Here is a 27,866-nt window from a genome sequence, read left to right as displayed (position 1 = left end):
TGTTTTTGCTGCCTAACACAAACTGAAACCACTAAAGACATTCTGTGACATACAGCAGCTGCAAGCACTAAAGTTAGCAATTTATGGAGCGCTTTCAAAGCAGTGTCACTACTCAGAACAATAATAACCAATTAATGAAGAAAAACAGCAGATAAAAATGGCTTTGATTCATTGTGACTGGCAAGTGTCAAAAAATGTCTTCAAATTATTTTATTTTTGCACTGTTTCAGTTTAATATACTTTTACAATGACAAACATATATATGAATTTCATCCTTGCAATTCAGATGAACTGATAAAGTATTTTAAATAGGTCAGATGAAATGAAGAGAGTCAAATTTTCATTCTATGAACTTAGTCCCTGGTCATAAGGGATGTCCGATTGTTAAGGGGGCTTTTTTGGAAACTATTAATATACCTTTTGAGTTAGAGCATCTCCATGGATCACAAGGAAAATTACCACATATGTTCTATGAAGTAAAAATACATTAAAAAAAGTTCAGGCATAGTTCTACACGTAACTCTAACTAGAGGGGAAAAAAAAACAGACACGATTACTTTATGCCTGTGTGTTGTCTTTCAAAGTTCCGAGAATTATAAAGCGATATAGAAAAGCCAAGAGTAAAAGGGGTCTTATTCAAACCAAATTACCAATCACTGCAGTAGAAACACTATTTTAATAATTGCCTCATTAAATTTTATAAAGGTAAAGCTGAACATGAGGCAGTAAATCCATCTCCCCTCCCCAAATTTAGGGGGTTGAAATCTCAGAACCATCTCTAAATTTTGCAATGAGTCACAGAAAACCCGTATTTGAGTGACCTACGAGCCAAGTAAAATCTGAACTCAAGCTGAATTTGTCTAAAAGAACTAAAACACTTGCGACCATCTTTGATTTCAGAGAATTAAAATCATGCTGTTGAGGTTTACAGCTGGGTAGCAAAGTAAAGAAAATAAACAATTTCTTAAGAAAAGAGCTGCATGAACCATGGCATTTAGAAATTCTCCAGCCAATTTTGGTAAAAAAGCGAAGACCAAAATGAACGCTTGCATGGTGAAAACCACAGTGGAGAGAAGTAGGGAGCTGGGAAGTGTTGGTTGTTTTTTTTTTTTCCTCTGAAGAAAGCCAAACCTCAACCACCTTATTCTGTTGGGCAAGGTGGTCAGAGGGAATCATGGCACCCATTCCCCAGAACAAAACCCATTCCCCATAATGTCATGGGAAATAACATTAGTCAGCAGCACAGAGGGTGAAAAACCTGCTCTGTGTTCCCCTCCAGAGCCTGGAAATGCCGTGCTCCTGCCAGGAGCCACCTCTTCTCCTGAAGCTCTGCAGAGCCAGGGCAGGAGGACACCTTCACCTCCTCACTCTTCCTCCCCCTTTCTGTTGCACACTCTCCTTTCCCAGCTACTCCTCCAGGCTCACTTACTCCTTCTGATAAACAAATTCTCTTTGCACAAATTAACATCAGTTGTGGCCAGATTAAGACTCAGGACAGCTGGCCTGAGTCTGTATAGCCAACATCTGGCTTTTCACTGTCTGAGCAGTTTTCATTACATACACAGGCCCAGGTTATCCCCCTCCTCAGGAACAGAAGGCACTACACTGAGACATTCTCTATTCTGTTCAGGGACAAGATCTGCCACCTGGGCATGCAAGCAGGAGATTCCGCTGCAGATCCTCAGATACCAAAACATGCCAGACCTGGGTAGATCTTCACAGCAAGTCAGAGAGGTTTTTCCTCTACTCGCTCATAGCTTACAATTCCTCCTGCTCCTCCTTGCCTTCAGTGACACAGCCTCACCTCCGTGCTGCACAGAGAACAGAACCCTACTGCGCTTTTACCTCCCCAGCTGACATGCTGCTATTTCAGTCCGCAGTGGATCTCCCTTCTGAGCACCAAGGACAGACAGACACTTCCACCTTTCTCTGAAATTGCTAATTTTTGTAATAGACTACCATCATCTAAAGGATAAAATTGGTATCTCAGTATTGACTTGGATGCTATCAAGAGAAGAGCTCCACCTGAGCCGGCACTTAATCAACATTGTGGTTAAATTTCAGTATTTGCTGAAATGTAGCTGGTTTCAGTTACTGAATTTCAGTAACAAGACTTTGAGTGGTTAAACAGACCACGGTGACAAAAATGTAAAATTGATCATTAGTATTAATCATTAATTATACTAGTATTGTATTTAAAACTTCAAAGCATTTTAAAAACCTTAACTAAGTTGCTCCTTATTTATCACCTGTCCCTATACGGCAAGGGGGCAACAGACTGAGCCACAAAGGCAAATCTCAAACAACTTTTTCCCAGAGCAGAGTCAAACACAGGACAGGGAACTTGTAGCTGCTTTTCCACATCCACACTGGAGCCCTCAGGCCAAGCACTGACACAAGATGTGCGTAAGACATGTTTAGTAAGGGAAGAGGACTGTAGGTCTTCAGGTTGAAGTTCCGGCAACTTTCTTAAACACTAGATCTGCTTTAGAAAAGGAGAAAAATGGACTCAATTCCTTATCTTGTCATCAACCTAATAAAATATACAGAATAAGAAGACATTTCCCTGTTGCTATTTATTGAGAAAGAAAAAACCAGAACACACACCAAAACCAATACAATTCGTAGATTTTCAGTGGAGCTCTTGCTGTGTGGAGGCAACTGAAGAATTGAGGTGATCATGGTTTGCCTTTGTTTTCCAGAATTAAAACAGAAAAACAGGGCATCACTTGAAACACTTATTGACTGAAAAACTCAGAGAAATCTGATGGAACTTTACAGCTTAGACTTCCTTATAAATATCTAAGAAATAAAACCCTTTTTAATATTCTTCTTCTGATCTTTGCAAAACTAACAATATTCACTTCATAAAATACTCAGATATATTTTGTCATCAAATATGTTTGGCTAACACTAAGTATATTTACTAACATAAAACACTAATAAGTAGAAACAGTATTATTTCAAATGTCAGCCATGTAAGATATCTGGATGAACAGTACAAATAGAAATGTCAAGAAAAGGTTCTTCATAAGATCACCTGTACTATCAAAATGGAAAAAACAAGCTACTACTGTGATGTTAAGTGAAATCTCCGCCTATCCGTTCTACTACATGATGATGGAAGAAAATTGATTACTCATGAAGAGGCAAATTTAAAGAGGAGAAGAGAAGCAGCCATAAAGAGATGATACTCAAGCGTTTATAAACCTAAACATTTTAAAAATATCCAAAATAATTCAAATATAAAACAGCCTTTACACAAATGAACAACTCTTTCTATCCCTGAACGAGGACAACCAGACACTTTCTTTTAAAACATCTTTCCTTTAGGCAGTGGGAACAAAGAAAAAAACCCTATTTCCTATTTTCATGCTGTTTCAGTTCCAGGCGAGGATTTGCTGGCCAGGATGTGACTGATCATGCTAATCACACACCATCTCACTGTGCTAAGATTACAAAGCATTATTGCCACTAAACTGGTGAAATACATCAAATTTAGCCACACCAGTTGAACACAATTAAACTTCACTGAGAAAGGAGACGGCACTTTCTCTCCACCATCATCTGCCCACACTGCAATTTATTTACCATTTACTATGTCCCAGAATGAAGCATAATGGAGGGGACTCAGGTGGCCAGGCAAAGTATGAGATTTCCTGGGCTAGCAAGGATGGTTAAACATAACTACCACCAAGGGAAATTAATGCATTGTAGACTCTAAGATATGACATCAACATGGACCCTAGAATGAAAAACATTCAAGTACGCAGTTTATAAGGCTTGGAAGGACGCTGGGAGTGCAGGTTGTGTCTGTCATACTCTGAGGGGCTACAGCAGCCATAAAAGCCCAGGGAACCAGCCAAGCACAATGTCTTCTGATGCAGCATCATTCCAGAAAATGTCACATGTACAGGGTGCCTTCTGGCAGAGCAAGTACCCTCCAGTTGTTCCCATACAGCAACAAGAGCAAGAAACAGAAATTCTGCTCCTGGTAGTGAGTAACGCCATGGTCTGACTGTCAAGCATGGGTGGAAGCAGGAGTCCATTTCAGCAGCTCTGAACACTTGTTTCCCAGGTGCTGAAGCACATTTTGGATCCCTGCAAGCAGCCTAGTACAAGAATTGGTACCCTGCATGCCCAGTTAAACGAAGTTCACAATGAGATTCAGGAGAAGCCCATGCTGACCAGACTGTATTTAGTTCTCTTCCCTAACCACTTCTCTGACGCTGTAGGCTTCCTGTCACCTCACATAAACACACTTTCACCCAATACCTCTGTTCCACTTGCAAAACTCAAGGCTCAAGAGCAATCTCTGTAAAAGAAATTGCACAGAGCAAATGTGGGAAAGGGGTAGGGGCAGAGGAGAGAGGTGAGTACTCATCTAGCTTTAATCTTTTTTTACTTGCCTCGTATCTATTCTTAATTTATCTAGTCTACAAGTGTTCACAGTAGCTGAAGCAGTATTCTTCCATTTCTGTAAAGCACCACCCAGGATTACAGCAGCACATGGAGGTTGAAAGAATTGTAACAGTACAAAATTAATAAACAAGCCAAAAGAAAGGTTTATAAAAATAATCAGTTGCCACTATGTGACCAACGAGCCTCAAGAGATGCCCACATCTCTCCTTGATGCATTCTGAAGCTGAGATACTGCAAATCATCTCAAAGAAAATCCAGGCTGCATTTCTTCAAGCCTTCCTCACACAATTGTTTCTGGAAGATTTGTCAAGTGTGAGTGTGGAAACAGCGGTTGTTGCTTTGTGTTGTGGGCAGTCTTTTTAATCGTGGTATACAGAAGGGGAAAACTAATGTTTATAGCCAAAAGTCCTAGGTGAAGAGAATAGTTATTCCAGTGCTCTGTTGGCCCTCTGTCAGATCCCCAGATCCCCATACCAGGTTTTCTATTGCACTTTCAGAAAAATCCTGATGCTCTAAATGACTGTGCTAATCTTGATATTTCTTTAAACAGCAGAGCTAAAGCCCAAAAGCCATATGCACAGTAACACCCACCCAGGACAGTCAGAGGAAAGAACCACATATGAAATGACAGCACTGTAACTTTGCACAATGTACAAGTTAAGCTTAGGCTTCTCCCACCCCTTCATCCCCTCTTCCTCACTTTTTAAGACTGAGTCCTACACACCACATGAGAGAAAGAAGAATGCCAGTCACCAGTTGCGGGGCAGGAATACATTGCAAGGCCAATGCAGAGCAACGTTTTCTCCAGCATTTTTCCACCAGAGAGTATGTCTCAATTGCAAGAGAAACACCACTTCCTCCTCTTCCTTTTCCTGCTTTTCTGCTGTAAATTATTTGGAGCCAAACTGTAAAATGCACAACCACACTGCAGCAGAACAAAATAGGAGACTCTCCAAATCTGGTTTTCAGTCTGGCTTGATTTACCAGGTATGTCTCTACCTGATGGTAGAGAGATGACATATATGCCAGGATATGGATTGTTCATAATGTTTTTGTAAAAATAATACTCTGAGCAAATACAATTCTGGTTTAGTAACAGTTAATAGTACCTATATGTGGTCTCTGGCTGACTCGCACAAAGAGGTTTGAGTTTAAGTATTTCAGACTGTAAACTGAAAATTAACTAATGACAACTAATCTGCTGTACCATCTGAGAATTCACTGTTTTATTAACATTCTAACAAATGCTAAATGAAGATGAGCACAGACATTTATGTTTCTGTACATGAAATTTATCATGTACTTGCATATTGCAGATCACTGACAAACATGGAAAGAATACATACAGCTACCTGGTATTATATATCCGTATTCACTAAAAGGAGGGCAGCTGCTACTTACTTTGAAGGTGCCAGTTTGGAAACCACAGTCAAACACGTGACTAAAAGGTGTTCAAATATGTGTACTTCATTTTGGTAAACCAGCCACTATAAGGACATCACCCACATTATATCCTAAAGTTCCAGTAATGGTGAGGCAATACAGATAACATCTGGATAATCACTTAATCAAACAACAGAAAAGAGGAGAGCAGTGAGATTTCACAACTTTGTAGCAAAAATTATTTGAACAGCTTTTAAAAATAAAATAATATTTTTACTAAGTTCTTCCAAAAGCAGAGGGAAGTGTTTTCCCCAATTTTATTTAAATAAAACATTCAGAACGAAGTGGAAGGGGACACTGGATAGAAGCTGAAACAGGTTATCTACCTGTAACGGTTCCTCTTTGAGATGCCTTGGCAACATGTACGTCCATGCAACTGATACGTAGCTGCAAGCCTCGCTGGCTGGCGAGCATTTAAGCCTGGCAGCACTTACAGCAGCCCATGGCTGCGTAGACACCACGTGCACTGCACATCACTACATAGGAGGCCAAAAGCCTCTTAACCAAAGGATCCAAAATTTAACCAGGACTGAGGAAGAGGGAAGAAAGGATGGCTGCAAAAATGTGTGCAAGATGCTCCATCTCAGAGAAGGACAAGAAGTAGTAGGCAATCTGTGTTACTTCCTTGTAACATCAAATGTTTGTTTACTTACACTGTCTGCCACAAAAACTGCCCATAGAAAAGTCCTCAGGGCCTCCAATGAAACAAACTCTCCCAAAGACAGCATCACCCATTGCAGCTGTGATGGAAACACAGCACTCTCTCACAGCACAGCAGGAACCCAAGCAGCAGCTCTGGAGACCTCAGTCCTGGGTAATTGGTGCAGTCATCCCCAGCATAACTTGGCTTCTAGCAGAATGAGCCCAAATTGAAGGGAGAAGGGGGTTTATTTTGATTTTTTTTTTTTTTACTGAAAACATCTTAGTTTTTGTTTCAAGATCCACTGTGGGGAAAAGCAAGGCAGCTGTAAGCCCCTCAAGGTGCTGATGGGCACAGCTGCTGAGGCAGCCTTGCAGGGCTCTGCTCTCTTTTGCTGGAGTGGGCTCCCTGCCAGAACTAGTAAGTTCTGAGGACTTAACCTCACTGTGAATAGCTGTGCTTCTCTGCCCTGCCCTCCTGGACCATGCGATCAGACTGGTAAGGTTTGTTTGTACCTGTTCTTCAGGATGCCCCAAGCACCTTCTGCAGAGTCAGCCTCTCATTATCCTCCTGCACCTGAGTAGTCAGCTGGGGCAAATGTAGCCACAGAGCAGCTGGTCATCCCTGCTTCAAGCTATATTGTGAAATGGAACGAGGCTCTGCTCTACAGGCTAAAGAGGACTCATCAATTAGGGAAACAGCATTCCAGAATAAGAATTAAATGTAGTCTGCCACAGGAGAACAACATGAAGAGATTGCATCACTGGAGTAAGGAGACAAGATTTTAATCTCACAATTTAATAAGAAACCAGTAAACTAGAGGACAGAAGTCTCTCAACTACACTGGGTCAAGATCTCTAATTAGTTCATGAAGCATTTTACTGAAAGTATAATTTTATATGTGTAGCAAAGCAAAAGGTACTGATTAATTGCAACTCATTAAGTGTAAGTTGTTTAGTAATTAAGAAAAATTAATGCAGGCATGGCAAGGTTGGTGCAGACAAGAATTCCACCTAGCTGAGTGTTGCATTTCCAATAGCAGCCAGTCTGCTCAAGCAGCAGAGGGGTAATTTGAAATTCAGTCCTGACCCATAGGGACAGGCAGTCAGACCCTGCATTCCAACTTTTCCAAAATAAATCTTATAAAACAAAGGTAATGAATGCCTTTGCTACAAATGATGGGGTTAGACAATTAGTGTCTGTCTCCACCCATGAGCTATTAAAACTTCATGTTCCATGTATAAAAAGCACCGCTATTCTATCTAGAGTAGTTGTGGATGTATACATCACTTGTGTTCGTGTTACCATTCTTTAGAGTTCCGCTAATACTTATGCAGAAGTAAGGTAAGTCAGTCATACTTATCTCTTAGGTAAATTCTATGCTTTCTTAAGGAATCAGAAACAAACAAATATCCTAAGTAAGGTATTACCAACAAGATTTTAGTAGCCTACTATTTTCAAAATTTGCTCTTTACCCATTTTGGGAGAGAAAGTTTGCTGTGGGTGACAGAGTTCAGAAACCATTGCACATACTAGGATAGAAAAGGGACTGAAAACAAAGGCAAAATAAAGCCCTAGCACAGAAGCATGTTCTGTGAACAAGACCACCAAGACGTGCAAAAATTGTCATTGCTGATCTCAGCTAGAAGGCTGGCAAACTACAGAGATTCTCTACCTCTCTACTTTTAATCCTATCCATGAAACACAAGTACTCTCGGAGAAACTAAATATATTTAAGCCAAACCTTTCTCTATTAAAGCAGGCAGCAGCCATGGATACAGGTTTCCTCAAACAGCAACTTTCAGAGAAGACTCACGTGACATTGAATCAGACTTGTCTGTCACAGCTGGCTGCCAGGGATTTTTATGCCTCTACAGAGTACTATACAGTGATCGACCACAAAACCCAGTATAAGACAAGACAGTGATGCACCATTTTATTTGGTGGTAATTGTATAGCAAATGGTTTTCTACAAAAGCAGGCACCAAATTCTGGAAAAGTCTGGGTCTGGAATTTGCAGCTCAGTTATGACTTAACTAATAATAGCTAACACAAGTGTAAAAGCCACATAAGAAACAGAGTTTCCTTCCCACAGTGCCACTGGCGAAGTTGCCTACAAAAAGAAAACTAAAAAAGTCTGAAAACTTCACACAAGTAAATTCTTTTCTTTGTACTGAATGGACACCCTGTACTCCCACTCCTTCACAAAGGAAGTTAAGAGCTTCTTTATATTTCAAGCCTACTCTATTTTTCTCAACAAAATACAAATGAACGGGCCATGTAAATTATTAACAGATGACAACAGAGAGCTAGCCAGGTATTTCAAACACTTGTGTCTCTTCTTCCTACGTGAATTCCTCAATAATGCACGCAAAGTAAGTTTTCTTACTACTTCCATCCTTTAAATACATAATTAGAGCAGATTAATCAACTTGATGAGAAGTAAAGGCTTTTTTACATTCTTTCCTCTCCTTTCTTTTCTTAGGAGAGCATTTGACCCAACCATCAGTGACAGGGGGACTTCACACCTTGTTCTGAAGGGCAGTCAGCGAATCAAGCAAGAGCCTTTTCCCCTCTTAATACCTTTTCAGTAGCCCAAGCTCATGCAGAACACCATGCAGAACACTGGATTCAGTGGAAACAGAGATACTATTTACTTCTGAACTGGAATAGACATATAATCAGGAAACCTGAAAACAGACTAAAGCTTTTGTCATGTTAAAATGTTAACCATCATCTCATGTTAAAAACAAGTCCTGTTTATTACAAACACTTTAACCAACCCATCCTCCCCCATCCTCCCCCCAACCCCCAAAACCCCACCAACAAAGAGCTGGACAGAAGGACACCACATGAATCCAGCACCACTGCTTGATAGCATGCTTGATATTTACACATAGGTACAAACTTAATACTGCTTCAGTCCATTCACATCATTTAACTCAAATAAATTCTTAATTTGTCAGATAATGTCTGCAAATCCAATGCAAGAAATAAAAATGAAATCATGTAGATTAGTATCAGTGCAACTGAAAGATAGTCTTTGGCAACATAGGAAAACCTACTGAAATTAGAACTAAGTAGTAAGCTTTAAAAATGGCAAACTTTTTGACAACTTTGAAAAATAAACCAAATGATCCTAAATGAGCACATACTTTTCTATTTACTTCAAAATTTAATCCCTAAATTCTAAACTTTCATCAATTAAATGGACCATTTCAAAAGGTACGGTAAAGCACAGCATCTGACATAACACAAACTGGGGGAGTCAAGTTTCCCTCAGCGGTACAGACAGCTCCCAGTGATGCCACAGGGAATTACCTGCAGAAACATAAACCAAAATAAAATCTTTGGATTGGATTTGACTCTGCTCCACACATACATTTTTACTACGACTGCCATAAAAATGGACAAAAGCAGCACATACATTAGCAGCAGCTCCTGCTTAAAAACAATAAGCACAGCACATTCCCCCCTCAGCCAGCTCCCCGCTGAAAGGATTCCAGACTAAGCCACAAAAACATAACAGTGAGCTTTCGAAAGACAGGACATCATGTGCTCCATAATCTACAGAATCAGTCAAGTACTTACAAGGTTTCTTAAACAAATTGATCATGCCTACAATTTCAGACGAAGTCAGAGAAACTCCAGACTTGATCTTCTCTGAGGAAGAAACAAAAGCCATGAAATCACCAAAGAGAAAGGTTTGTTTGGCTTTTTTTGTTGTTGTTTTTAAGAGAAATCTGAAGGACACATTGTAATGTGATAAGAAGCTTGTAGGAAGAGCCTTACAAATCAAGCATGTATTTCAGCACTCTGTTTTTATTTAGCACTCTCCCTGTGGAAAATGCTGAGGGAGGTTTTAACTAGCAAGAGCCAAGGTGATTTCAGATTGACAGCTAAGACCTCCCGACTGATCTTTCATGCGATATTCATTTGGTACATTAGTTTATATAACTGCATTTTGTTCAGTCTTCCCCAGCTACAAAGGCAAAAATAGCTTACCTTTTCCACAAGGGCATTAGGTATACTTGGAACACTAGGCAAATCTTTATAGGTGCTATGAATAACAGCAACTGTTTTTAAGTCAGAAAAATACTGTCACTATATTATCATTCATGTTTTTACCTTTACAAGAACAACATTAATGTCAATAACTACCATGAAATCTGAAGGCTGCATTCTCCAAGAAAAATTGTGCCAGACACTTAGTATTTTCTCAAGCATCCTACAGTACCATGAAATTGAAACAAACATTAAGCAGTCTATATTATCGTCATAAAAGAAGCAACAGTGATGCAAATTCCTCTTAGAAAGCAATGAAGTTTTGAATATAAAACCTAAAAAAGACTTCATTATGCAGTTCTCAGTCAACACAGGCTGAACCAAAGCCTACTACAGTACTTCTCTGTGCTCTGGATAAAACTTCCCATGGCTCCAGTAGCTCCCTTCGCAGAGGTGCCAGTCTTCCACAAATGGATCTTTGCAAACAGGATTTCAGGGAAAATCTACCCAGTAAAGCTAGTCTCCCAGATCTGTAGTTTGGCATACAAATGGGTGGTCTAATTTTCAAGTCTCCTGGGAACCACGTAGCTTATAGCACAGTAAAATCCTCTACAGGAAAATCATGTTTTAATGCTCTCTTTTCAATTCTTGCATGGTATTTGTTCAAAATCATCTTACAGGTTTTACCCAAAGACCAGCAACAAGTGTCTAAGCTTAGGCCTTCATATCACAAAGGTGTTTAGACCAAAAAGTGCTTCTCATAAAGCTCAAAAGCTAGGGAAAGACTGTATTTTCTTCATGTGAAATCAAAGAAGTTTATGGTTATCATCTGGTTTAAACACAGGTCCTTAGCACTTGCATATCAATCTTCTATCAATACCAGACTTCTGAAGTCAGCAAGATAAAGCCTTTAACAGAGGAAAATTTTAATTAATTTATTGTACATAGTGCATTCAGTAACGTCCCATTTCTTAAATCTCCCTCTGTTAAGTCAATTAAAAACAGAGTTTATTTGGAGAAACATTGAAGAATGCCAATTCTTCAATTCTGTTTAGTGGCCTCATTTTGCTAAGCACTGGAAATACAGACATATACAATAATTTCCCCAAAACATGGGCAAATGGGATCAAACTGAAAATGAGAGAAGATAAAATAAAAAGCTTGAGAGTAATATCCTCCTGTCACTCCCTCCTCTGAGGTATCTCACACTGATTTTTTTGGTAGATATATCAAGACGTATATGTAATTATGACTTTAGCAACTTCTTTCTTTAGGGACACATTTTATTTCATTAATGAAAAATTCTCAGGAGCCAAGAGAATGACTTTCACCCAATTTAATTTTTAATTAAAAAGAGCTAAAAAAAAAAAAAACAGCATAGAAAGACGAAACTACTCTGGTCTGACAAAATGCATGGCTAGGGATATGGTGTAGTTGAGAATTGTCAGTGTTAGGTCAACGGTTGGACTAGATGATCTTCAAGGTCTTTTCCAAACCTTGATGATTCTGTAAAAGAGCTGTTTCCTCCACTCCAGCAGCTGACAGACCAAGATTCCCTGCAGCAAATACATCACTTCACCCAGCCCCCTCAAACTTTCCTCGCACAGCACTACACTAGATCTAGCATCCCTCCTAATAGCCAGCAAGCCAGGATTAATTCATACCATGAGACCTTACAATAGGGCTTAGGACTATCAGAAAGGCTGCATAGCTACCCAAGCAAACACTCTACGGATCACAGCTGTGGTCACTCCCCTGGGCACATTCTGCAGCTATTCAAGTCCTTTTCTGTTTTACCACTGCAAACTGAGATACACCTTGGAGACCAACAGATGAACATTACAATACTGAAAAGCATAGGTGTCAAGAGGTTCCTCTTAGAGGGACTACCTCATCTAGCATCAAAGTTGGAGATGCATGAATGACCTTGAAACAGTTGCCTGAGGACAATTAGCAGTGTTTAATCATCACACAAGGTTATCAAAGGACTTTTTGTAACAGCAGCTGAGGAACAGCATCACTCAGATAACAGGCATGAAGACAAGTGGTGAACAATCCCATGATGAAGAGGTAGAAACCCCTCTCCCTGTAACTTCTTAATATCAGCTTTATCTCAGTCACACCCAAACCACCTGTCACCAGTGCCACAGCCTTTCCCTGTTTAAGCAGGGATGAAAATTGAAACACAAGCTTTTCTTACACATCAAAACTTTAAATGAAAGAGGATTAAAAGGTGAAGTGACAAAATTAAACTCTGTGCAGTCAAAGTTTAAAGAGAAAAATAAAGGGTTTTTTTCAATTGACTTACTTGAAAGTCAGTTTTCATAGCTGAAGAGTGTAATGCAGTAGACATTTAAATAGTCCTAGTTATTTCCCAAACATCTCCAGTTCACGTAAAACAAAAAAAAAAATTTTAGGCACATGGGGTGTTTTGCTTTTACATTTTCTTCTGCAGAGAGTAATTAAATAATTCACATCACTGAACTGGCAACGATGCTATCCACTGATGCCAAACTGAAATTTTTGCTTCCTCTCACCAGCTTAGCTCACTTCATATTTCATCTTGATCTGTTTTGGATGTGACAGGAAATCGAGGCAGTGGGATTGCTAAAACCTTGTCATATATAATTGTAGATATTGTAGGCTATTAATGCAACCATAGATTTGGCATAGGCACTAGACTTTTGACTCAGGAAACAGACTTTGTCAGAAAACTTACCTGGTGGCTAAAAGCCCCACAGATTACCAGCTCACTCAGGTGCTCCAAGCTACATGCAGCCAGTGGAGAATACTGAAACTAGTAAGAGAAATCAGGTAAAAGAGAGTAGCAGATAATGAACCAGGGAAAAACCACTTCACTGGAAGCCAGGAAGCTTCTGAAGGGTCGTTAATGATACACAAGATGGGATGCATTATTCAGACAAAACATGTGTCCCCACGGGAACTACTCAGGAGGCAATAGAGAGCTATCCAGCAACATAGTTGGACTCTTGTCTTTCATTTGTCCCTTAAATGCTGGAGGTCCAAACGGAAAAACTCTCAAGTTAGCACAAGAAATTTGACAATATATAGTATTTGCAATGGCATATAGAGTCATCCCCCTCTAATCTGCTTCTTCAAACAAATGCTACTTGGTAATGACCAGCAAGGCTGCCTGGTGCCCACTGAGTGAACTTTAAGAAATAATTTTTACATTTCCTTGTGAGTGGACAGGTGCCCCATTTCCAGATAAACAGTCCCAACACCACAGTCCTCAGCAGCACAAAGGGTTGAAGAGAGCAGCGTCTCCCCAGGGATATGTACCTCTGCCCCAGAGCAAGCACTGATTGCAGAGTGCCTACCAGCGCTCCCCACGACATGCTCTTCTGAAGACAGACAGGGAACACCAATTTACCAGAGATTTCAACACACCTCTCTGAAGCCCTGACTTTGTGCAAACAAAGACAAAATGATAATTTTTTAATGTCTTTACCAGAACTCCCAGTTGTAAAGAAGCATCTCTTGTATTAATCAACATCCTTGCACCAAAGTAAAACCTGGCAAGTGTTGCTTGTTATCCTATTAAGCCAAAAACCCCGTTTAATCTTGCTCCATTATTGTCTTATCTATGAGCAGCTAAATTTCTACCAGGTTGGCTCAACTAACTAACTTATGTTGCTGTGATTTTGACATTTCAAAAAAATTCTGTTACACAACGAGAGCAGAAAACACTCGAGCAGCTGAAAGAGTAGAGCTGAATAAGAAGTGCTACAAAACAGGAACAGATTTAGGAATAATGAGGTCACCTCACACCTCAACACACATGAAGTTATTCTGTTCTCTCAAATAACTTCACGTTCAGTAGTAGTCACAGCACAAAATACCACACCATTTTAAAGAGACAGAAGCATTTTCAACATTTGGCTGATTAGAAAAAATGAACACAGAACAATATCATCATGTGCTACACTTCCAGCTTTCTCCTGGCTTTACAGATGAAGAGAGAATTAAGGAGGAAGAAAAAAGTTCCCTCCCTCCTCACCCCCTCCAAGTGAGAGACCCCTAATCTGAGGGTGTGGTTGCAGCTCCAGAGCACAGAGCAACTGTGGCATTTATGGTGCTTCAGAATCATCTTGTGCCTGCTCAAGCACTCACATGCTGCCATGGTGACAGCACAAAAGATCTCTCTCCCACCAGGTATTTTGGCTTTTCAGCCTTTCTTATTCCAGATACCTACAGTTTCTTCTTTATTTAGCAAGGGAGAGATAAACTATTAGCTTCCCACCAAACTGTCCAGTCACACAAAAGCAAAACTCAGTGACACACAGCCTGGCAGTGCCGGTGTTAGGTGTTCCCTGGGAGTGTGGAGGAGGAGCGCACTGGTGGGAGGCTGGAAAGCAAGGAGATAGATGTTCAGGTGACCGAAGATGAATGAACAGCTCATGAGTAGATAAGAAAGAAAAATGAAGGATCAACACAAGATTAAAACACTCTGAATCTTCATCAGATTGGTAATATCTGTGCAGCCAAGAGCTGGCTTGTTTGGGGTGAGTTTTTTTCCAAAAAAAGACCCCAGAGACCACGCTTTTCTGAAACAGAGAGGAGTGCAGCAGCCAATATCTAATAAAAGAAAGTTCTAGATGTCAAAATCACTCAAAAAGCATGACTGCCTACTGAGCTAAAGCATGATATTGCTGTCCCTAAAAGGGGGGTTGGTATCTAAGCAGATACAGATTGGAATCACTGACTCATCCACCCCTGGGCCTTTAAGGCAAACTGATGAAGAATGAAGGGCTGACAGAAGGAAAATACGGGGGAGAGGAAAATAAGGAGGCAGAGGGGATTTAAATAAGATTACCTACATGTGAATCCTAAATAAAGATTAAAATCACTGCCTCATGGAATTTGGGATTTCTGAAGTCAGGGTCATGAAATTAGCAGAACTGGAAGTTCATGAGATTGTATGATGACTTTTCTGGGGAGAACTTTCAGCAGTATTTTAACTCTTTGAGAGCTATCATTGCACAGTTCTCCAAGCTTATTAAAACCATAAGGAGAAATTGGCATTTAGTGCAGGAATCTAAAAATCCCCACACTCATTCCATCATTAGCTCAACCATCTATTTTAATACTAAGAACGAAGTCTTTCCCAAAAAAGTATTTCTACTGTTTGTAACACCCTACCGCCTCCAACAGAGTCAAGCACTCATGAGAGAGGTGAATAGCTGGGCTCTGTTCTGTTGTACCAATGATAAACACCGTTGGTGGAATATCTGGGATGATCTTGCTCATCTAAATTTTAGTAAATTGATATAGATTACAAATCTTTAAACCCAGAGAAAGCACTGATAACTTCTGCTTCTGTAACTAGTGCTTAACATAGGTTAGATTTCTTTGCAGATTAAGAAGCATTTTAGTCTTCTTAGGAAATGTTTTATGCTTTTTAGAATTAAGATTTATGTAAGAAAGTTCAGTATCTCTTCGTTCATACATATTCATACTCTCTTTCAACTGACTGAATTGTAGGCTTGTCCATTTACAACTTTGTATAGACATCACAAAGGCTATATAAATTTCCCTTATGTCTTAACATGAATTACAAATGATTAAGCTATAGGTGATGATGAGTGCCCTTCATTTTCATGCAACAGCCTTTTAAAATGTATTATCTGGTATGCTAATTCTAAAATTGCTGGGCCAGTTTCCTTGGAAAGGTGCTAGTTTCCATAAGGGCAGCTGGGAATATAACTCGGGAAAATAAGTAGGATGTCTTCAGCCTATTTAATAACACTTCAGCAGAAACAAAATATACAGATGGTATTGTTTTCACTAATGACGTGTGCAACTAAGACACCAAAACCCTAACTGAGGAATTCAGTTTAATTTATCCTCAAGCAACTTCCTGAACTGGAATCTAAAATAATTGTTTTATTTATAATCTAGTTTTCCATAATTCCTTCCTATGTTTCCATCACTGGAGATTTCCTTATGGCAGCTTTCTTTTTATAGCTTAAGAGAGGAAATCTCATAAGTTTGGAAATAGAAAAGATTATATTTTGTATCCTTAAAGATAGTTTCATCTTTCAGTACTAAACTTTGATTTTTGCTGTGAGACTGTAGAAGGATGAAAGGAGTATGGTTGTTTAGGAGTCTCTAAGTGTTATCTAGGACAAAATGTTGCCAGAGGAAGTTCAGATTCAGTGTCAGTAAAAGTTTCTCAATGAAGTGTATCAAATAACTGGACACATACATGAAGTACAAGAACATTCACCTTGACAAGGTACTCAGAATGGAATTAACAGTCCTACACTTAAAAGAGGAAAGACAAAATAAACTCAATACAGTGTTGCTTCTCAGAGATAGTTTCTATGACACTCTTGCTCACAGAATACTAGAATTAAGCTGAACATTGCTACAGCTTGAAATAATGGGGAAAAAGAAAACAAGAAAGGGAAGCAAGGAAGAAAACACTAAATCAAATCCTGCTGTAAAATCCTGTAACTTAGACTTCCTATACAAATACGTGGAACTTGCTAGCCCAGGTGATCAAATATGCTTCAGACAATGTAAGAAAGACACTGGGAGACCCATCTGCTGTAAGAAGGAACTGCAAGACCAGCTTGGTCAGCTCTACAGTTTTCAGACATAAGCATAAGCAGATTCCTTGCAGTAATTTATGAGGAAGGAAGAGGCTTCCTCTGTAAATAAAATGAAAATGTGTTCTGTCTCTTTAATTTACAATCAAAAAACCAGTTTATTTTTACAGTACCTGAATCATCAGTACCCAGTACCTCAGAGGGAACATTTTGGTTAGTATCGCTTTCAGCTGCAGCCATGTTTTTTTTGTGGGGTTTTTTTTGTTTTGTTTTTTTTTCAAATGTTACTGAAACAAGAAGTACAGTACAACACATTTATATAACCACTGAGATTTTGAAATCAAACACGAGGTTAAGCTTCCCTTATTTTTAAATCACTGTTCATGCAGTAAAATGTCTTACATTTTAGGCTGCTTTGAAACTATGCAGTAGCAGTATTGTGAGGCTAAAACAGTCATTACATTATGAAATCTTTAATATGTGAAAATTATAGCTGTGATCCTTAACAAAATACAGCAGCACCAGTAAGTCACATGTCCAAGGAATTGCAGAGCCCTGTAATAAGAAAGTCACATTGTGCAGACAGGTTTTCCATCTTACTGCCTGTATTCCTTCCTCTGATCACTAATGGAAACAACTAATAGTATTATATATTTATATAATAAATACTTTAAATAATATTTCCAGTATTTCTATTTAGCACAATAAGCAAATAGTGGCATACATTATCACTATATTAAACAGTTTAGTAGTGTTAAATAGTATTATAGTATAAAGCACTGTGTTAGCTACCTGAATGCTGTAGAACAAGGAAATCTTTTTACAGAAAGTTATTTTCTTGAAATTAAATTAGCTAGTTGCATGTTTTCCATACTTGAAGTTTCACCAAGGAGTAAACACCTTCATTAACATGCTCAATAAAAGATACTTTTACTGCCTATGTTACATAGGAGTATTATATCTTCCATGTCTAAAAAGATGACAACCATTAAAAATTACAGCATTTGTCCTTCTGTAAAACATATAGTCAGATTAAAATAACAGTTTTAAAGGCCTTGAAGAATTTTTCTAGTGAAACTTGCCTATGGGTTATATATCATTCATACTCTTTCTTCATCTCCAGAACTATTCTTTTTTGGGGAAGAGGTCGCACTTTTAGACAATAACATATGCAATATGGAAAAAGAGTAAGATACAAACCAGCACTATATGACATTGTTTTATCCTGAGTTATATCAACAAAAATTAGCAACCTCAACAGGACCCTGCAGTGGGAAACATTATCCAATCACGACAGGAGAGTTCAGCTCCCCTTTCTCCATAATGATAAAGATGATGGAGCTGAAGAAAGACCTTGTCTTGAAGACACATCTGTCTACTGCCAGTCCAGGACATCGCAGATCTTCAAGAAGATCAAGGAGTGCGGTGAAGCATGAAGTAAAAGTAACAGAGCACACATGGGAAGCTTTTTAAAAGCTGTGTAAGTCTCTGAGCTGCATTTCAGCTGAGACATTCATTCAGATGGAGGGGAAGAAGGCCACAGGGAATTTTAAATCTCTGAATACAGACCAGATAGTCAATTGCCTGTACTGAACTTGACATGCCATATCATAATTAGCTCTGATATCTACATGGGTGTCTTTTCCTTTTAGAACTTCCTGAAGAGCTTTACCTTTCTCCACCCGAGTCAGCCACTAAAGCCCAGGGCTATAGTGAGCTTCCAGCTCCAGGAAGCACTAAATCATATTAAAACTAAGCATGTGATTCTCCTTCCCTGAATTAGGGCTTCTAAGATTATTTAGCCACTGCTGGATGTTTAAGGCAGGATATCACAAACACAAATACCACCTTAGCAAAGTAAAATCAGGATTTGTGTCAGTTTTTGCCTGTTCCAAACCTACAAACCTGAATTCCTGAGGACTCTTAAAATCCAAATTTGAACTTTAAAACTCATATGTAGGGGCAGCCATACAAAAACTAACTATAGGGAATCCTTTAACTGATCCAGTTCTAAAAGTACTAGAGAAACATAAATCACCTTTTGCCCTCAGGTAATTTTGCCTACAGTACTCTTCATTGATATTCTCTCTGAATTCAGCATAGAAGAAATCAAAATAATGTAACCTACAGATTAACTAAACCTGGATTAATTGCATAAACTCCTGTCATCAGCAGGACCACAAAAATAAAAATCTAAGCAGAAACTAATCTAAATTTTGCAAACATGGCTCCTGGCCTTGTGAAAAACTGATTTGACACAAGAAATTTTGAACACATTGAAAAAACTCAAGAACCAGTCAAGCTTCACAGTTTGGGCCCCATTTTGAGATACAAGCTGCTCCAAAATACTTCTAGTGAGCATGGAATCTTTGCTTGGAACTACTGAATCTAACTAGGAACAAAAACCTCAATTCCAATTATAACTTGGTAATTAAAATAAAGAAACAGATTTAATTAGAACCAAGCAATACTACTGCAATCAAATCATTTCACAAGAACTAGTTCTGCCTTAGAAGCTATTATTCTAAAACTCTTACTCTATATTAAGTACAAAGATTCAAAAATATATAGGCATCTAGAGGCTGAACATAAATACTGCTCTGATTTTAACACAGTATACCATTCATCTTATCTGAGGGAAGTAAAAGCAGAAAAAACTATTGCAAAATTATCAAAACAAGGTTTTACATACTGGGTAGCTTCCTGGGGAAACAGAGCAGATGCAAAAGTTAACTCATTAAGTTATATATTGAGAAATTTAAGGAACATCAAAAATATGACATGGTAACTTGTTTTGCTCATTTGTTGTTTTATTTATAGTTGTCCTACCATTATTTCAAAGTAAGTTGATCAAGAATAACTCTGTTCTTCAGTATGACAGTATTACCTTTCAGAGGACAACTCTGTAGGGGAGCTTGTGCCATTCACTTCACTCCCTCCAAGCTCTCTTGGAGATCCCAAAATTGTCATGTGTAGCTTCCACATTATAACAGACCTACCTACTGCCCTCCCACTTCCCTGCCAGTAATAATTAAAAACCCCAACCTTCTCAACTTCTAAAAGCTTACAGGTTGCCAACCTGGTAAACACTAGGCACAGATCTCACAACTCCTAGAAAGAGAAGGACTAAGTACCTAGATTCAGAAGCTGGTGGACTCCAGTTCCCTTTCTGTTGGCCACAAAGAGAAATACACACAACCAGGAGATTCCCCAAATGATATATGAAACAAGTACTTGATATTTACGGCACAGTTTTCAGATCATCAAAATCTTTAGATTTTTACTGTAATTACTGCCCTACTATGATCAGCAGATGGATTTAACCACCCAAGTTTTCAACTCCTGCTGCAAAGTTCTGTGTGGTTCTGCAGACAGGGTGATATTCTGAACTAATTAGTTAACTGCATATCAGAAAATACTTTCCATGAAACTGTGAACAACATTTCAGATTGCTGTGACTCTCAGGTCATCTTCTTGGTTGTTCTTCAGTCATGGAGGAGGCAAGTTGGTTCTTTCTAAGCAGGACATGCATTGGGGACAGATGTGGCTATAGTAAGCATAGATGAGTTTTTTAGAGGAGTTTTCCACATGGTGAAAGCATGGAGCTACCCAGCTGAGGTCTACAGCTCACCACCCCAAGTCCCAGCACTGCACAGCCAGAGGCACCAGGTAAGAAAACCACAGATTAAATGAGCAGCTTTCTCTGGTGCGTGGGGTCTCTCTTGCACTGGGCTAGAGTGAGGACATGACATTGTTCTGCACAAAAGCAAGCTATGGCAGAGTTGCAGAAAAGCATGAAATCAGAGTCCATTTACAGTGAAAGACTTCCTGGCTGGTTTTGTTATATTAAATTTGAGAAGACAACCAATTCATTCTCATTAATAATATGTAGAGGGTTCACAAATCAAGGGACTTTTCCCATTGAGGCTTATTCTAATTATCACTAAAATTCATTGCAAGTGTAACACAAAAAGAGCCTAGAAATCTGGAAAATTAATCATGAACAAATGTTACAACATAATGTTGACTAAACCAAGGTCTCTGTCTTCTTGGCAGGACTTCTTCATTTAAATTCTTCATTTTAAATATCTTCATTTTAAATAAATACATTATTTGCATAGCTAGTTATTGCACAGTGATTCATTTCATACTTCCATTAAAGTGACTGAAAGAACACAATCAAATATACCCATAGTCATCAGTTAGTGTAAGAAAGAAATCTGATTTGGGTAAACAAAGAACAAAAGAGGCAAAAGAAGGAGAATAAGAAATTAATGGAATAAAGAGGAAAAAACACCTTTGGATGATACAAATGAAATCAGAAACTTTCACAGAACATAAAAGAACAAAGGTTTTCCTATTTTTCTACTTTTTTTGAAGAATGAAAACAAAAAGTGTGCCTCAAAGGAAAACTGAAGTTTATGGAGACGCAGGATAGGGTCGCCAATAAATATGAGTCTGAATCTGTAAGCATTTTAATCTAGAAAATGTGAAATGGTAGAATGAACTGAAAAAAAATGTATTAGAAAAAATAAAACATTGGACTTCAGTAAACCTGTTCAGAAATTGACTAACACAACAATTACAAATTATTTACAACAAAGAGAATCTTATGGATAAAAGCAAAATCTCTATTCACAATACAAATTATTTCCTATTAAAGTTTTGGTCCTATTTTCTGCAGTAAAAAGCAGAATATTCTAACAACAGGATATGGGGGTGGGTTACGAAAGAACACTGGGTACTCTGTCAGAAAAAAACCTAGCTTTAATTCTCTTGGAAGAAAAATTATATGCAAACTCTATACAGAAATGTATGTCTTGCATACTTCATTTATGAAATTTGTATTAGCCAATCTGGAGATGATATTGTAACCAACCACACTCAAAGACTGCTCTTCGAATAGTTGTATTTTAAGCCAATGGATATTGTATTTTACTTGACAAAGTATAAAATATGCTATTTGAGAACTGCCACGTTGTATGCAGAAACTAAGTCTATTAAAAGGAAACAGAAGATAGCTCAGAATCTATAATCCTTACACACAAGTGGCATGGAAATATGAGGTTAGAGTGAGCAGGTAGGCAGCATCCTGTGTTCACAGAGCACTTTCCATTGGTGGTGGCACATTTTGTATCTTCCTGCTTTGAAAAAATAAGAACATATCCTAACCGTAATACATAACAGACAACACCTCACAAATTGGTATTTCAAAAACACCTGTGTACCTTCAGCTGAAGTGTAGTAGGTTTTTATGGTAGAAAAATATCCTCATGACTATGACTGTCTTGAGAAAACAGAACCTTTTTTCTTAACAACAAGCCAATGTATTCCAGCTGATCATTTCAGAGGAGTTGTCAATGATATCTGCTTATCATTCACACCAGTCAAACGTACATTTTGGCAAGACAGTCACAAGTAAGGCAGGACTTTTAGTTATCAAAGCGTCTGTTAATTTACCAGGAGATATTGGTTACACAGGACAGATTCTCTAAACCACATATATAACTTTGAATAACAGAACCATATTGTTTTGTGCAAAAGCAAAACCAGCTTTTCTACATTAGATAGACACTGAACCCAGTTATATAGAAATGCAATGTAGAGTAGGGTGTTTTCAGATGAAGTTACTGATGAACACATTTGCTCTGGGACCACATTCCAGAATGGTTGCTCTAGAAAGAAATTATTACCTATTATTCACAATTCCAATGTTCTTCCCAGGCAAAAAAAAAAAAAAAAAAAAAAAAAGAAGAAAAAAAAAGAGAAAAAAAAATTTAAAAATTTTTTAAAAAGAGAAAAAAAGAGGGAAAAAAAATCTGAATGGAAAAAATCCTCTGCTTCTGTCGTTCCACTTTTAGAGGAAATATGCACAGTACAGTATGTGTTAACTGTTTTCAGCTTCTTCCAACACTTTTCAGAACTGAAGCATCTAAGGAAGTAGAGTTGTAAATATTTTAAAAATAACCAATCAATCCAAAACCTGGCAGAAAGGAAAACAGTGCAGATCTGTTCTGATAAAAGCCTAAATGGTGGACTATTACTTAGCACTAATTCCCAGCGGCAGCATTCTACAAACACACTGTATATCTGTCTTGGCAAAATGAGCCTTGCTTGGTAGACCAGAGACTACATAAATCTTTGTATAGCTAAGAATAGCTTCAGTGGTTGAAATGAAAGAAAGCATTTGCTGTTATGTGCAGTACTTGTTTTCTTTTTTCCCAAAATATACACAAAAGCTACACAAAAAAGTAGTTTTAACTACAGTAACACATGCATTACATTCTTCCTTTAATATGAAAAAGCTCTTTTTTTCCATTTGTAAGTTAGAACATGCAGGTTAAAATAAGTACTTTAGCATTCAACTATTATCTAAATTTTCACTTCTGCCTTCAACTTAATGTATTGTTAAATGAAAACATCATTTACAGTGTTAAAGGATCAGCAGAAAAACATTGACTTACCTTTTTTTAAGATGGGGTGTGGTATTCTCTACTTTCACACAGCCTTGCACTCCCTCTGAAATGGGGATTTTTCTTTAATATAAGCGATCAGAAATCAGGATACGCTGCTAGGGACCAGTGGTTAACATTCTTCTCCCAGACTGCCTAGGTGTGAGGGGAAAAGAAGGAATTTTAGTTCACCTTTTCTAGGTTAGCTAAGAATAATTTTTTTGTTTTCCCTCATTTGAGGGGTGCTTATAAGCTGAGCAATTCCTGTCTGCCACATCTCTTGTAAATGGTTTGAGATGTTTGCAGTCTAAAAAAACCAGAAGAAAGGAAGAAAAAAAAGATGTTGCAACCCGAGAAATTTTCATTAGCTTCATATTTCCCTCTGAGACTTTCATACAAAATGGTCTTTCTTTACTCTAACTAGTGAAATAGCAACACTTTTTTATTTTTCCTTCCAAACAGTCACATCCTGCAGTTCTAAATCAATTATATCTCAAGAAAAATATATCACTGTTTTTACTGTAGTTTTGGCTGAAATAAAAATGCAGTATTTGACTCTCTCAAAAGGCAAAACTAACAACTTCTAAAAATTAAAATGAGAGCTTATCATAACTTTGGGTTTCCTTCTATTAGAGTATGTAAAAACGAGTTTTAACTATTTTTCTGGCAAAAAGCATGACATGCCTTTTTTTAATTAAAAAAACTATCTTATTACAAAAAACTGAAAGTATAGTATTTGATTTGAATACACTGCAAAATAGGAAAAATCTAAACAGGTGAAAACAATCTGTAAAATTGCACAGAGCAAGTGAACTGCTTTTTTAACAGATTTTTTTTCTTCTGGTTTCACTACTTTTTCAGTTTACATTGAAAAATTTGAAACTACTTTTGCAATTTTGGACAAAAGCGAGACATTAAATTTCCTCAAAAGTTTTTGACTCTTACTAGGGACTGTTATGCTTCACTTTGTATATAACTAAAAGTATCAGACAGGGACTTTGTAGCAACTACCCTATTTCCACACTCTAACAGTTAATAAATAGTATTTGCTATATTTATTCATCCTTACATCCTCAGGCAGATACAAATAAGAGTATTTTGTCAGAACAATGTAATTAGCAATTGGCTAAATCATGCTCCATTCAACTAGACAAGGATAAGTGCATTGTTGGACCACTGGCAATCAAACAGAACAGCTTGCAGGCATTAAATTGTGGAGTTATTAGCCCCAATATTCAGCTACTGCTGAAGGTCATGGGCTAAGTGTTGGTGGGCGCTCTCAGGCTGCCGGGACAGATAATCTAGATCAGCGCTGATCCTAGCAAAGGCACCTGGAAGAAGGCAAAATCTGTTTAAGCTGAGAAACGAGAAATTAGCACTCAGTTGATTCTGCACCACTCATAACATTCAGGATGTCTCCAAGGTGTGAATGAAACATGAGAAAGCAATACTAAAACATCCAGAGCTTCTCAGGCCAAATTAAAAAAAAAAAAAAAAAGGTATTCCTAATGCCTATGACAATCTGTGAAGGTCTCTGTAACTGGGAACTCCAGATGTTAAAAATCTCATATACACACACCAACCTGAAATCTAATTTTCACACACAGACTTAGCACTACCCTCTTGCTTATGGGCACAAGATGCAGTACTGAAAATAGCATGTGCAATGGCATAAGCACCAAAAGTTTGTGGCCTGCAACAGGATATCAGGTCAATGTTGTTCTAGCAAAACAGGCAGGAATGTATTCACTTTTTCACCAAAAAGCACCCCCAGTAATCAATTATCAGTGAAAAGTTGTCTGTTAGTTCATATCAGTAAATCCTGCACGCAAGCAAAAGCCATTTCAAGCACAGCCTCTTCTGACAGCTCCTACCCTGCAAATGTGTTGTTAACTGGCAGAGGAGAAAACATCTCTCAGTGGGACATGTCTACTAATTTCACATGTTTCCCTGCCCTTCCTGCACTTGACTGTCTTATGCTAATGGTTGTGGCACAGCAGACACCAGGGGTTCAATGCATCTGCAATAAAGAGCCTGCTGTAACCAAGAGACTTCAGGTCTATCACCTTGTGTGCATCCCACGGGGAGCAGTAAATCTACCGGTGGCTGCCATTACGGAGGGTCAATTTTCATTAAGTTAGTTGAGGTTTTGAAGCGTGTGAACAATGGACCAACCTCTGAATTAGCTTACTGTTCTTGAAAATCAGAATCGAAAGGACTTTGAACTCCTGGGTATAATACAGACTTCCATTGTTCAAGGTGCAAGAAAAAGAAACTTAAAGCAGAGTCACTGTTGACTACTAAGCTCAAGAAGCATACAAGGAGATGCCCTGGCAGTAATAAGCAAACAGAAAAGTTCTTCCTTCTATGCCATAACATTCTTTTTCTTCTCAGGGAAAGAAGCTGAAACAGGTGGACAGGGAAATGTTTCAATGAAGGGGAAACTCCTGCAGACATGGAAGATTTGGACCTTGAAAGATTATTTCAGGAAACTACTCTATACTGTCCTTTTCCAACACAGCCATAAAATTCAACGCAGTATTAGAAATAAGTATTTCCAGCATAGGAACCTAAGCAGACCCATACTCTGCATGCCCTTAGGAAAATTTACTGTATCCCACAGTAATAAGTAGCAGACAGAAGCAATGTTGCCAGGCCCAGAACCCATGAAAATCTGACCAGAATGGAAATCAGGAAATAAAAAGTTGCTTCAGTTTCTCAAGATTTTGCTGGAGGACACAGAGCCCCATACTCTGCATTTTACCTTTTCACAATCTACACTTACCTCAAGACATAATAATAGTACAAAACTTAAGAACAGAAAAAGGCCATTAAAAAAGCAAGTCCCTGAAAATACCTACCCTGATGCTAGAGTTACAAGTGGTAAATTGATCAACTGGTCTATTTTCAGCTTCTTAGACAATAGTTGTTCTTGTATATAGTCCACATGGTTGTTATTTCACCACTCAACACAAGACTAGCAGGCAATTAAGCATGGCAAACCATCAAATATTTGTCCACTAAAAGACCCTGCCATATCTTTTTTCCCTGTCTATTAAGTACCTGTTTTCCTAAGAGCATGTTTCAACTTCTCAGAATAGCTGAGTAACACTCCAAAAGGAAAATACTATGTTCAGTATTCCACAGGTAAATATAACCAACATTACTCAGAGAATACTTCTTTTTTTCATATGCAAAGAAAGCTTCTGATTTAAAGGGGGAAAAAAAACCCAAACTGTTTCTCATCAGACAGAGAAAGCCAATGTCAACAACTCCTGAAAAAATCAATAGAGTATAAAGATATCTTTCAGTTAAAATACCGAAAGCTGTGACTCAGTGTTTTGTATCATGAGCAAGAACATGATCCTTCTATGAATTGCATGGTTTCTTTAGAACATGGTAGATCATTCTGTACCAGAAACAGTGTTAGCACATTTAAAAAATGGGATTCTCAAATTTAATTTAGCAACACCTATAATTTAAAGTATTTGGTCCACATATAAAGTTATATAGAATATCAATAAAAAGATATTTTTTTTTTCTCCAGACTACTTACCTGACAAGAGCTTGCAATGAATTATTAGCCCTGAAAAGTAGTACAATTCAGAAAATCACTTTTGGCATTGTCAGGTTTAGGAAACAAGTTAGTACTATGATACAAACTGTTTTACTCACAAGCCATAGTACATTTTGATACCAAGGTTTAGTTTTTAAATTAAAAACAAAACCAAAAGAACCCTCAGGCATTTCTTTGGTGGCCACTACTACAGTCATTTCTCTGTACTAGAGACTGAGATGGTTCTGTGTTGCACATCATACAATTTCATTACTTTGGATTATCCTCTCTGACAATGCATCACATAGCATCCACAACTGCTCAAAGCTAAGAAAATAAATGATCTCTGGAGATCATATTAGATCATATTAACATTTTATCATGGTGCCAAACTCGAGTTTGACTCCCTAGCCCCTTCAGGGCTGGGTCCTGCAGGGAACACAATCCCCAAACGTGCATGCATATGCATGCATCTTTGTATACACATGCACACACACAAAGCCATGGAATGGCAGGTTAAGTTTATCTAACAATGCCTTCTTCCCAAAGTCAGAGGTTTGGACTGTTCAAGGGGAATAAATCCCCTCACTGCAATTACCAGGACTCATTAAGAGAAAAATAATATGCTAACAGATATGATCTGATCTGCCGTCTCCTAGGTTTCTACAAGTTACATAGTTTTTTTACAAAATGTGTAAGAAAAGTATCAGAGACAATTTTATTTCAAAAGGGGCTACCACCATACTAATATGTGCACCTCTCCTATCCATCCA

The 27,866-nt window shown here is 38.2% G+C and overlaps 1 protein-coding gene across 5 annotated transcripts in view; it reads right to left on the bottom strand.

The window, feature by feature from the left end:
* Window positions 1-27,866, bottom strand: part of CRACD (capping protein inhibiting regulator of actin dynamics) — a 139,383-nt gene that overhangs the window by 54,183 nt on the left and 57,334 nt on the right. For 4 of the 5 annotated variants that reach the window (XM_074866250.1, XM_074866255.1, XM_074866253.1 and 1 more), the window contains exon 2: window positions 23,550-23,693. The gene's annotated coding sequence lies outside the window, so the exon portion shown is untranslated. The remainder of the gene's footprint in view (window positions 1-23,549; window positions 23,694-27,866) is intronic. The other variant, XM_074866252.1, reaches the window with a different exon arrangement.

This window comes from Strix uralensis, chromosome 4 (assembly GCF_047716275.1).
Source record: "Strix uralensis isolate ZFMK-TIS-50842 chromosome 4, bStrUra1, whole genome shotgun sequence".
In the NCBI taxonomy this organism is placed as follows: domain Eukaryota; kingdom Metazoa; phylum Chordata; class Aves; order Strigiformes; family Strigidae; genus Strix; species Strix uralensis.
Note: the sequence above shows the minus strand (reverse complement) of the source record. Positions and strands in the feature narration are given on the sequence as shown.